Source organism: Betta splendens, chromosome 8 (assembly GCF_900634795.4).
Source record: "Betta splendens chromosome 8, fBetSpl5.4, whole genome shotgun sequence".
NCBI classification, from domain to species: Eukaryota; Metazoa; Chordata; class Actinopteri; order Anabantiformes; family Osphronemidae; genus Betta; species Betta splendens.
In genome coordinates this window covers 16,183,070-16,192,226 of record NC_040888.2, presented here as the reverse complement: position 1 = coordinate 16,192,226, position 9,157 = coordinate 16,183,070, and the positions used below count along the sequence as shown (strand labels likewise).

At 51.4% G+C, this 9,157-nt stretch overlaps 2 long non-coding RNA genes across 4 annotated transcripts; both read right to left on the bottom strand.

Moving 5' to 3' along the window:
- Positions 1 to 6,241: 6,241 nt before the first annotated feature.
- On the bottom strand, positions 6,242 to 7,058 carry LOC129604501 (uncharacterized). The gene is made up of 3 exons (XR_008695427.1): positions 6,889 to 7,058; positions 6,733 to 6,803; positions 6,242 to 6,486 (listed from the first exon to the last, which is right to left on the bottom strand). It is a non-coding gene; the product is annotated as an uncharacterized LOC129604501 (long non-coding RNA).
- A 7-nt stretch (positions 7,059 to 7,065) lies between these two features.
- Positions 7,066 to 8,712, bottom strand: LOC129604500 (uncharacterized). Of its 3 annotated transcripts, none has more exons than XR_008695425.1 (5): positions 8,213 to 8,712; positions 7,888 to 8,067; positions 7,673 to 7,784; positions 7,418 to 7,527; positions 7,066 to 7,175 (listed from the first exon to the last, which is right to left on the bottom strand). It is a non-coding gene; the product is annotated as an uncharacterized LOC129604500 (long non-coding RNA). The 3 variants fall into 3 exon arrangements; XR_008695426.1 differs by having other exon boundaries at positions 7,673 to 8,067; positions 8,213 to 8,325; positions 8,429 to 8,712; XR_008695424.1 differs by having other exon boundaries at positions 7,673 to 8,067.
- Between the last annotated feature and the right edge of the window lie 445 nt (positions 8,713 to 9,157).

Here is a 9,157-nt window from a genome sequence, read left to right as displayed (position 1 = left end):
GGTTGTCTACTCCTCCCTTGGTGGCGTTGTAGTCTAGGACGGCAAAGAGGTCTTTTGTCCCGCCGTCCTGCGTAACGAGGAGGACATCGTCGGCGGCCGTGGCGGCCGAGTGTAGCGTGCTCATCAGGATCACGTTTTTGTTTTTCTTGGGCACGTAGGACACCAGGACGGTGCTGGGAGTGAAGGCAAACGCGGAGGAGAAGGCGCTCCTGCCCTTGACCGAGAGGAGCGCCGGCGGCAATTCCGGCTTGTTTCTTGCGAACCGTACCGAGCATGGTGAGCTCCCTGCGCAGGAGCCGCTGGCCCAGTTCGTAGGAAGTGAAAAAGTTGTCGCACGTCACGTTGCGAGGCCCGGCGAGCCCTTCTGTGACGTCCAGCACGACCCGCTGGCCCTGCTTTTTTTCAGAAGCTCTCTTTTCTCCTCCTCCTCCTCCTCCTGGCTTGCCTGTGTAAAGCTGCATCTTCCAAGCGTAGCTGGACTTGGCGTCGCACGCCACCCAAAACTTGAGGCCGTATTTTGCTGGCTTGCTAGGCATGTACTGTCTGAAAGAGCAACGACCTACAAAAAATAAAGGTGAGATTTTTAAAAATATATTTTTTTTACAGAGGTAAAAAAAGAAAGCCTGCTTGCTACGTGTTTTCTGCATGTCTGCGTGTGTGTGTGTGTGTGTGTGTGTGTGTGTGTGTGTGTGTGTGCGTGTGTGTGTGTGTGTCTATGTGCCTGCGTGTGTCTATGTGCCTGTGTGTGTATGTGTGTGTGTCTGTGCCTGTGTCTGCATGTCTGCGTGTGTGTGTGTGTGTCTGTCTGTGTTTGTATGTCTGTGTCTGTGTCTGCATGTTTTTTTTTTTTTTTTTTTTTTGCTTTAACTCTGAAAGGTACCAGTTGCTCGTCCACCGTCACGTTAGGACCCGGGTCGTAGAGGCTGGGCAGCCGCTCCACCCACGCGTCCCAGACCTCTCTCACGGCTGCCAGTTTGTCCGTCGCTCGCCTGGCGGGTCTAGTTTGGCGATCTTCGAACGCAACAGCTTCGAGTAAGCGTGAAACACCTTGAGCGACATCGTGGCGCGAAAAATGGCCCTGCCGCTCTCGGCGTCCCACAGGCTGGCCACGGCCTCCCCTCGGGACCTGTAGACGCCGGACAAAATCAGGAGGCCCAAGTAGGCTCGCAGGTCGACCTCGTCCATGCCCTTCCAGGCGCTCCCGAGCTTTCGAGAGCCCTCCAGGTTGGTGTTCTCCAGGACGATCCTTTCCACCGCCGGGGTCACAAACATGCGGAAGGTCGATTCAAAGTCGACCGCCTGAGCCGCCGCGTACTCTGTGGGTCCCTGGGCAGAAAAGAGGACTAGAGGGACGTTCCTCGCTTCCTCGCCATTGCGAAACACAGCGGAGGACCATTTTATTTTCCCGTCTTTAGAGATAAAAGTTTTATCTTCTTCTTCTTCTTTTTCTTCTTCTTCATCCTCATCCTCGAGTTCTATTTGCTCCAGTCTTTGCACATTTTCTATTATTTCATCATCATCTTCATCATCAACATCATCATCATCATCATCATCATCATCATCATCATCATCATCATCATTATATTCTTCATCATCAACTTCTTCATCTGAAGTGTCCAGCCTTAGATCACATCCCTCGCTGTCTTTTTGTCCTTCATCTGTTTCTGGTCCTGCTGTATCTGCTTCTTCTGCTTCTCCTTTTTCTTTCTCTTCTTCACTTGACACGTCTTCCTCAGATTCCTCTTCTGGTTCAGAGTCGTCATTAGATTGGCTTAAAAAAATCTGCTCTAGAACCTGTGCGGCGGTGAAACGAGCAGCGGCCATGAAGAGAGAGCGCAAAGCTGGCAGACAAGCTGGCAGGCTGGCAGGCAGGCAGGCCAATGAGCAGGGGGTCAGGCACGCAAGCATGCAGGAAACGCGGGCACGCAAGCGTCTCCCTAACACCAACTCATAAGTAAGACCAGTTTTCTCTTTTTTTGTTTGTTTTTAGTCCAAGCTACATGAGGGTGGTGAAATAATTTGCGGGTGAAAGCCCACACAAACACAAGTTTCCAAGTTGGAGGAATCTCCACCACGTTGGAGGAATCCTTCTGGTGGGATAAACTGCCACGTTGGAGGATTTTTCACGTTGGATAAAGTGGAGAAAGTGTGTGTGTGTGTGTGTGTGTGTGTGGGGGGGGGGGGGGGTCTTGTTTCCAAGTTGGAGGAATCTCCACCACGTTGGAGGAATCCTTCTGGTGGGATAAACTGCTGCGTTGGAGGATTTTTCACGTTGGACGAACCCAGGTTAGATGATTTTTTCCCACCACGCTGGAGGAATCCTTCTGGTGGGATAAACTGCCAGGTTGGAGGATTTTTCATGTTGGATAAAGTGGAGAAGGTGTGTGTGTGCGTGTGTGTGTGTGTGTGGGGTCTTGTTGAGGGACGTGAGAGTGGTGGTGAAATAAGTCCCCCCCCCCCCCCCCCCCCCCCCAGGTTAGATGTTTTTTTTTTGTTGGAGAAATCCTTCTGGTGGGATAAACTTGGAGGAGCTTGGAGGATTTTTCACGTTGGATAAGGTGGAGAACGGCTCCGAGTTCTTTGGCGGTGAGATGATTTTGGTTTGATGCCTCTGGCAGCGATGGAGATGTGGTGCCAGAGAATACGAAAAAACAAAACAAAAACAAGGTTAGGGTCGGGGATCGGACCCCCGGTCAGACCTGCCACCTTCCCACGGTCGGCGTCATATAAACCCCACAGAAGACAGAAGAGGATGGCTACTCTTCCCGTCCCTCTAAACTGAACAGAGCTCACCGACATGGACGCAGAGACCTCTAACTTCTCTAACGGACCGGAGCTCGTCGCCGTCGCTCAGATCTTAGAGACCTTCTCTAAAGGCACTGGAAAAGCCAGAGACAATGACAAGTTCGCTGTCTGGCGAGACGCGCATCCTCACGTCTCGCAACGCAGACCCGTGGGAAATTGGACGCTCCTGAACGCCACCTGGGAGGAAATGGAGGTCCTAACAGGGAAGATCTGGGCCTCGCCCGGCAAGGGGCTGGTGCATCTGTGTCGCGCGCGCGTTACACCGTGCGAGGGAATAGTTTTGCTGGCCGACTGCATCCCAAGTCCCCGGAAAGAGTCGGGGGACGGCGTTGTTCTTTGGGGTGCAATCAAGACCGTGAGGGGTCTGAAATTTTTCTCTCTGGTGGTTTACAATGGAGTCTACCGGATCCTCTTCGAGCCGGTGGCTCGCGACGACACGGTCATGGACACCACCGCCCCAATTTGGTCCGACCCTTACGGGACGGCGTCGGACCCCGTGAGGCTGATCGGCAAAGTTATCGCCAAGGACCGCGCCAGGCTTCTGAGTCCCCCCCAGGAAGACGGAGTGCGCTTTGAGGATCTGTCTGCCACGAGGTTGCTGAGTGAGGTGCGCGGCGCGATAACGGCACTGGGCGACACCTGGTGGGGGCTGTACGCCGATCCGGAAAAGCTGCCCGAGGTGAAGCCGAACGCGGGGATAGTCTTTTGTTATATGGGCGGCTACGACGCGGGATACCTGTTTGACATCGCTACCGACGAGTGTACTCGGAGCGTTTTGTTTTGTTCGACCCCGCGCGGTTTCCAATACGTGCTCGTGGATGGCACTGTGAGAGACCCGTTCAAGTCTGTCTCTGAACTCTTGGCTCACATCGCCGGCGGTATCGAGCTTCTCCCCGCCACGCCAGCCTCTGTCGTTACGCGTGCCGATTAAGATGTCCGGACACCTTTGGATTATTTGGAATACGTGTGATGTGAATTCTAATATGAATATGAATATGAGTGCATATGAATGCATTGTGTACCCCTTTCTTTGATTACTGTTTTATATTCAATAATATTAGCATTTAATCAAAAGTTTTGCTTATTTGGTCTTTATTTTCTCCCTCAATATATAATATAATATATATATAATATAATAATCAATCTGTGTGTGTGTGTGTGTGTGTGTGTGTGTGTGTGTGTGTGTGTGTGTGTGTGTGTGTGTGTGTGTGTGCGCGCGCGTGGAGCATGGGGTCGTGTTGGACCTAGGGAGGATGCGGAATGTGAGGGTCGTGGTGAAATAATTTGCAGGTGAAAGCACACACGCACACACACACAAACACCGAGGTTCCAAGTTGGAGGAATCTTCACCGCGTTGGAGGAATCCTTCCGGTGGGATAAACTGCCACGTTGGAGGATTTTTCACGTTGGATAAAGTGGAGAACGGTTCCCGAGTTCTCTGGTGGTGAGATGATTTCGGTCTCTCTGAGGTTTTAATATGAATTTGAATATGAGTGCATATGAATGCATTGTGTACCCCTTTCTTTGATTACTGTTTTATATTTAATAAATATTTAGTATTTAATCAAAAGTTTTGCTTATTTGGTCTTTATTTTCTCCCTCATAATATGATAATATTCAAATAATGTGTGTGTGGGTGGTGTGTGTGTGTGTGTGTGGTGTGTGTGTGTGTGTGGTGTGTGTGTGTGTGTGTGTGTGTGTGTGTGCGAGCGTGGGGGGTCGCGTCAGACCCCGGGAGGACGCGGGACGGGTGGGTGGTGAAATCAATTTTTTTTTTTTTATATTTACATGTATGGGGAGCGTGGCTGCTGTGGGCACGGAGGTCTGCGCTATTGTGTCAACGCTATTCCACCAGTCTCAATGTGAGGAGCGCTGCGGCGGAACCTATTGACCAGTCGCCGCCTCATTTCCAATTTTTACACAAGTTTACACAAGTTTTCCCTCGATTTCCCAGGTTTCCCAGGATTTTTCCGGGTTGGAGGATCCTCCTGGTTGGAATAAATTGCCCCGGTCGGAGGACTTTTTCCACGTTGGACAAAGTGGAGGACGGTTCAGGAGGAGTTGTCTGGCGGTGAGATGACGATGAGCCGATTGGAGGATCCCTCGCTGGTTCAGATTTTGGGTTGGGTGACTGTGTGCGGGGGGGGGGGGGGGGGGTCGCAGAGAGAATACGTCGCAGTACCACTTCACCTGACAAGCTTGGAACGAGCGTTTATCCACAGTCTCGTCGAAAGGTTCCAACGCTATGGCCTCTCAAGAAGAAGGTGACCTGCAAACCGACGGCTACGCGGTGCTCGAGCGGACCACAGACTGTCTGCGCCTTTGCGTAGAAGAAGAGGGAACCCCGTGCCCGTTGGATCATAGCGGATTCCCAGACCCGGAAAGAGGCCTAGGCGGAGGTCTGGAGTGCGACTGTTCGCATGGGAACGCTCTGGCCGCTGAGGGTGCCTTGAGGGACTTGTTGGACAAACACATCCTGGCCAGCGACGGACGGTGTGCTCGCGTCAAGGCTCATTACAGACACCGCCACCTGCCACCGGATCAATTGGCCTTGGACCTGGGCGAACTCAGGTTCGCCCACGGCATGGTGGCGTTTCCGGACGCCCTCTTATTTGCCAGCGGTGGCAAATGTTACCTGCTAACGTAAAGCGATGCGTCATCTGTGCCGGCGCGGGGAGACAACACCGCGACAGATGCAAAGAAGTTTGCGAGAGATTCACGGCGTACCTGACCGACACCCAGCTGGACGACGACTACGGGCGCAAGCCTCTGCTGTACACGAAAAGGCCGAGCGAGAGGAGCGTGGTCGGCCCTCGCACTGCGGACAACCTGTTCAGGGAGCTGGGCAGCCGTGAGGGCATGTCGTATGAGCTGGACACCGTAGACACTCACGTGTGTGATGCGTGCGGCGTCAGGCTTTCCCGTTTCGTAGCGGGTGACAACATGCTGAGAGAGCATGTGTATCACGTGCACGTTGCCGGAGTGGAGGAGTGCGACTTCCTGGCGAAAACGTTCTCTGGCAGAGAAAGCGTCCGGAAAGCAATGATAGGCAAGGAGCGTTACAGAAGGGGCTACGTGGCGTTCCCCGAGTTGATGCTGAAGGAGGCCGTGGAAGGCCATGTCGGCTTTGGCTACGATATGCCCTGCGTCGTTGTGCGGCTCGCGGCGGAGCGAGAGCCACAACCAACGCTGCGGGATACTGATGCTGGCGCTGCTGCGAAAGTTGCTTCGCGTCAAGTTTTGATGAGCCGAGAATCCCGTTGATGAAGATTAAAAAAAAAAAAAAAAAAAAAGGGCCGTATTCAATTTCTTTCTACGCCTGCCTCTGTTGCTTTACGCGTACCGATTAAATTATACTGTACGGAATGCGCCTTGTACTCCTTTATTTCATAACTGTTTTATATTATTAAATAAACTTTTGGCATTTAATCAAATGTTTTTGCCTGTTTGGTCTGTTTTATTTTTCGTTTAAAATGGTCAGCCCTTGCACGCAGCTGTCTGCTTGCATCATCATCATCATCATCATCATCATCATCATCATCATCATCATCATCATCACTCGTACATGGCGGTTAAAAGAAGGCAGATTGCAACTAGTCGCTGTCGCTTCGTTCTGCTTTTTGCAAGACGCACTTTCCACTGGACGGCAGCAGTTCCTTAGAAGCCCTGGTTTTGTTTTTACTGTGGAGAGAGGAAACAAACAGTGACCATGCAGAACAGAGATGGGACACGTCTGGTTTAAGGGAAAAAGTATTTAACACTACAGCTATGCAATGCTGAAAGTCTCATGTAGCTGTTCCGTAGCAGCTAATGTTATCAAAGTGACATCCGATCACAGTTTCTGTGTGTGTGTGTGTGTGTGTGTGTGTGTGTGTGTGTGTGTGTGTGTGTGTGTGTGTGTGTGTCTTGTAGTTTAAAGATACTTACGCCTCTTTTTCAGCCAGTTCTAATGCATCATTTATCTTTTTTAACATGTTATAGCGCTCACGGCCTTTAACCTGCAGAAAAAAAAAGGATTTAAATTGAGAGCAGCAATTCTGTGACAACACTAGTTTTTTTTAAATACTTTGTGTGTGTACTAACTGGCAACATAAGTACTTCCTCCTCGTCTGTGCTTAAACCAGACTTCCTTTTGCACATATCAGGATCTGTTGCTGGGGCACTTTCTAGAAAAGCAAAACGTGATCCGTAAGATAGAAGACAGCCAAGGTGCAAAGACAAACCCAGCATTAATAAACAAACACATACTTCTTTTCTTCAGTTTGGCCCCTGTCTGAAGTTTGGCACTATTTGCCTCCTCTGTTTTACGATCCCTGCCGGGACACGCGCAGACACGCACCTCGAAGCATCTTCGGCCCAAAAGTTGTCCGCTAAAAGACAGTAGAAAAACATTTACTAAGGCTGCAAAAGCTATCTTTGAGGTGGGATAACAGTGATGCACAACTTCAACTTCAAGTTACATTTAGAAACAAAATAAACATAAAACAGGCAAATACATAAAGCAGGAGATCAAGTTACACCACGTCGACCCTAAGTTTCCATGTAACACTACTCTTTATCCAGCAAATACATTTCAGCTCACACCAATCCTGGTAGATGAAACCATACGTACTCTGAAGTCTCAAGGGTCAGGATGGTGAGGATGGGTCTGCGGTTCATGCCTCCCATGCAGGAGCTGTTGCACATGAAGTTGAACAGGATTGTGGTGATCTCTGAGCCCGGCTGAAACACATGCAGGATAGTAGTCGTTTAGTGCACGGGTAATTTCAGAGATGACAAACCGTGAAAGCGGAACGAGAGGCACAACAGAATGATAACATTTAATTGCTACGTTAGGGGAAAGGTCAGAAGTGAGAGGCAGTGATACCTGGGGCGGCTCATAGGGAACAGTCACACTGTGCCTTTTGTGTTGTGATCCTCAAGATACTGAGGCCTTTGGCTGCCCTCCGCTCTGATCAAATGACTGCGATGGTCTGCAGCTGAAAAGGAAAAACCAAAAAGCCAAAGCATCTCTCTCTCTCGTTTTCTTTTAACAAACATTTTAAAACAGAAGGTATTATTTCACTGAAACGCTTTTCTTACCGTCTTCTTGTAGACAGCCAGCAAATACATTTCAGCTCACACCAATCCTGGTAGATGAAACCATACGTACTCTGAAGTCTCAAGGGTCAGGATGGTGAGGATGGGTCTGCGGTTCATGCCTCCCATGCAGGAGCTGTTGCACATGAAGTTGAACAGGATTGTGGTGATCTCTGAGCCCGGCTGAAACACATGCAGGATAGTAGTCGTTTAGTGCACGGGTAATTTCAGGGATGACAAACCGTGAAAGCGGAACGAGAGGCACAACAGAATGATAACATTTAATTGCTACGTTAGGGGAAAGGTCAGAAGTGAGAGGCAGTGATACCTGGGGCGGCTCATAGGGAACAGTCACACTGTGCCTTTTTGTGTTGTGATCCTCAAGATACTGAGGCCTTTGGCTGCCCTCCGCTCTGATCAAATGACTGCGATGGTCTGCAGCTGAAAAGGAAAAACCAAAAAGCCAAAGCATCTCTCTCTCTCGTTTTCTTTTAACAAACATTTTAAAACAGAAGGTATTATTTCACTGAAACGCTTTTCTTACCGTCTTCTTGTAGACAGCCATTACTCTGAGAACCGTACCGTGTGGAGGTTTACAACCAGGCTCAACTCCCCCGCAGACCGGTGGACAAGTCGCAGGGGGCGGGAGCTCCTCGACAGACCACCCTAACCTCAACTAAACCTGCCAACAGCAGCGCGCTGATCAGTGACTCGCTGTGGAAACATCGATGCCACTGGCTCTTCACACGCAGCGACTCGCTCTGGGCACGAAAATTTAGCAAATGGCCACAATGAACAAGGCTGCACACGAACGCCACAATGAGAGCTACGAAAAGAATGGGTTTCTAACGCGGCGCCAAGACCCCGGCAGGACGCTTGACGGGGAGGTTCCGTGGCCGGGGTCGCGCCTGACCCCGGGAGGACGCCTGACAGGGAGGTACAGGGAGCTGGGGTCGCGCCGGACCCCGGCAGGACGCCTGACCCCGGCAGGACGCCTGACGGGGAGGTTCCGTGGGCCGGGGTCGCGCCGGACCCCGGGAGGATGCGGGACGGGGAGGTACATGGGGCTGGGGTCGCGCCTGAGCCCGGGAGGACGCCTGACGGGGAGGTACAGGGAGCTGGGGTCGCGCCGGACCCCGGCAGGACGCCTGACGGGGAGGTTCCGTGGGCCGAAGTCGCGCTGGACCCCGGGAGGACGCCTAACGGGGAGGTACAGGGAGCTGGGGTCGCGCCTGACCCCGGGAGGATGCGGGACGGGGAGGTACATGGGGCT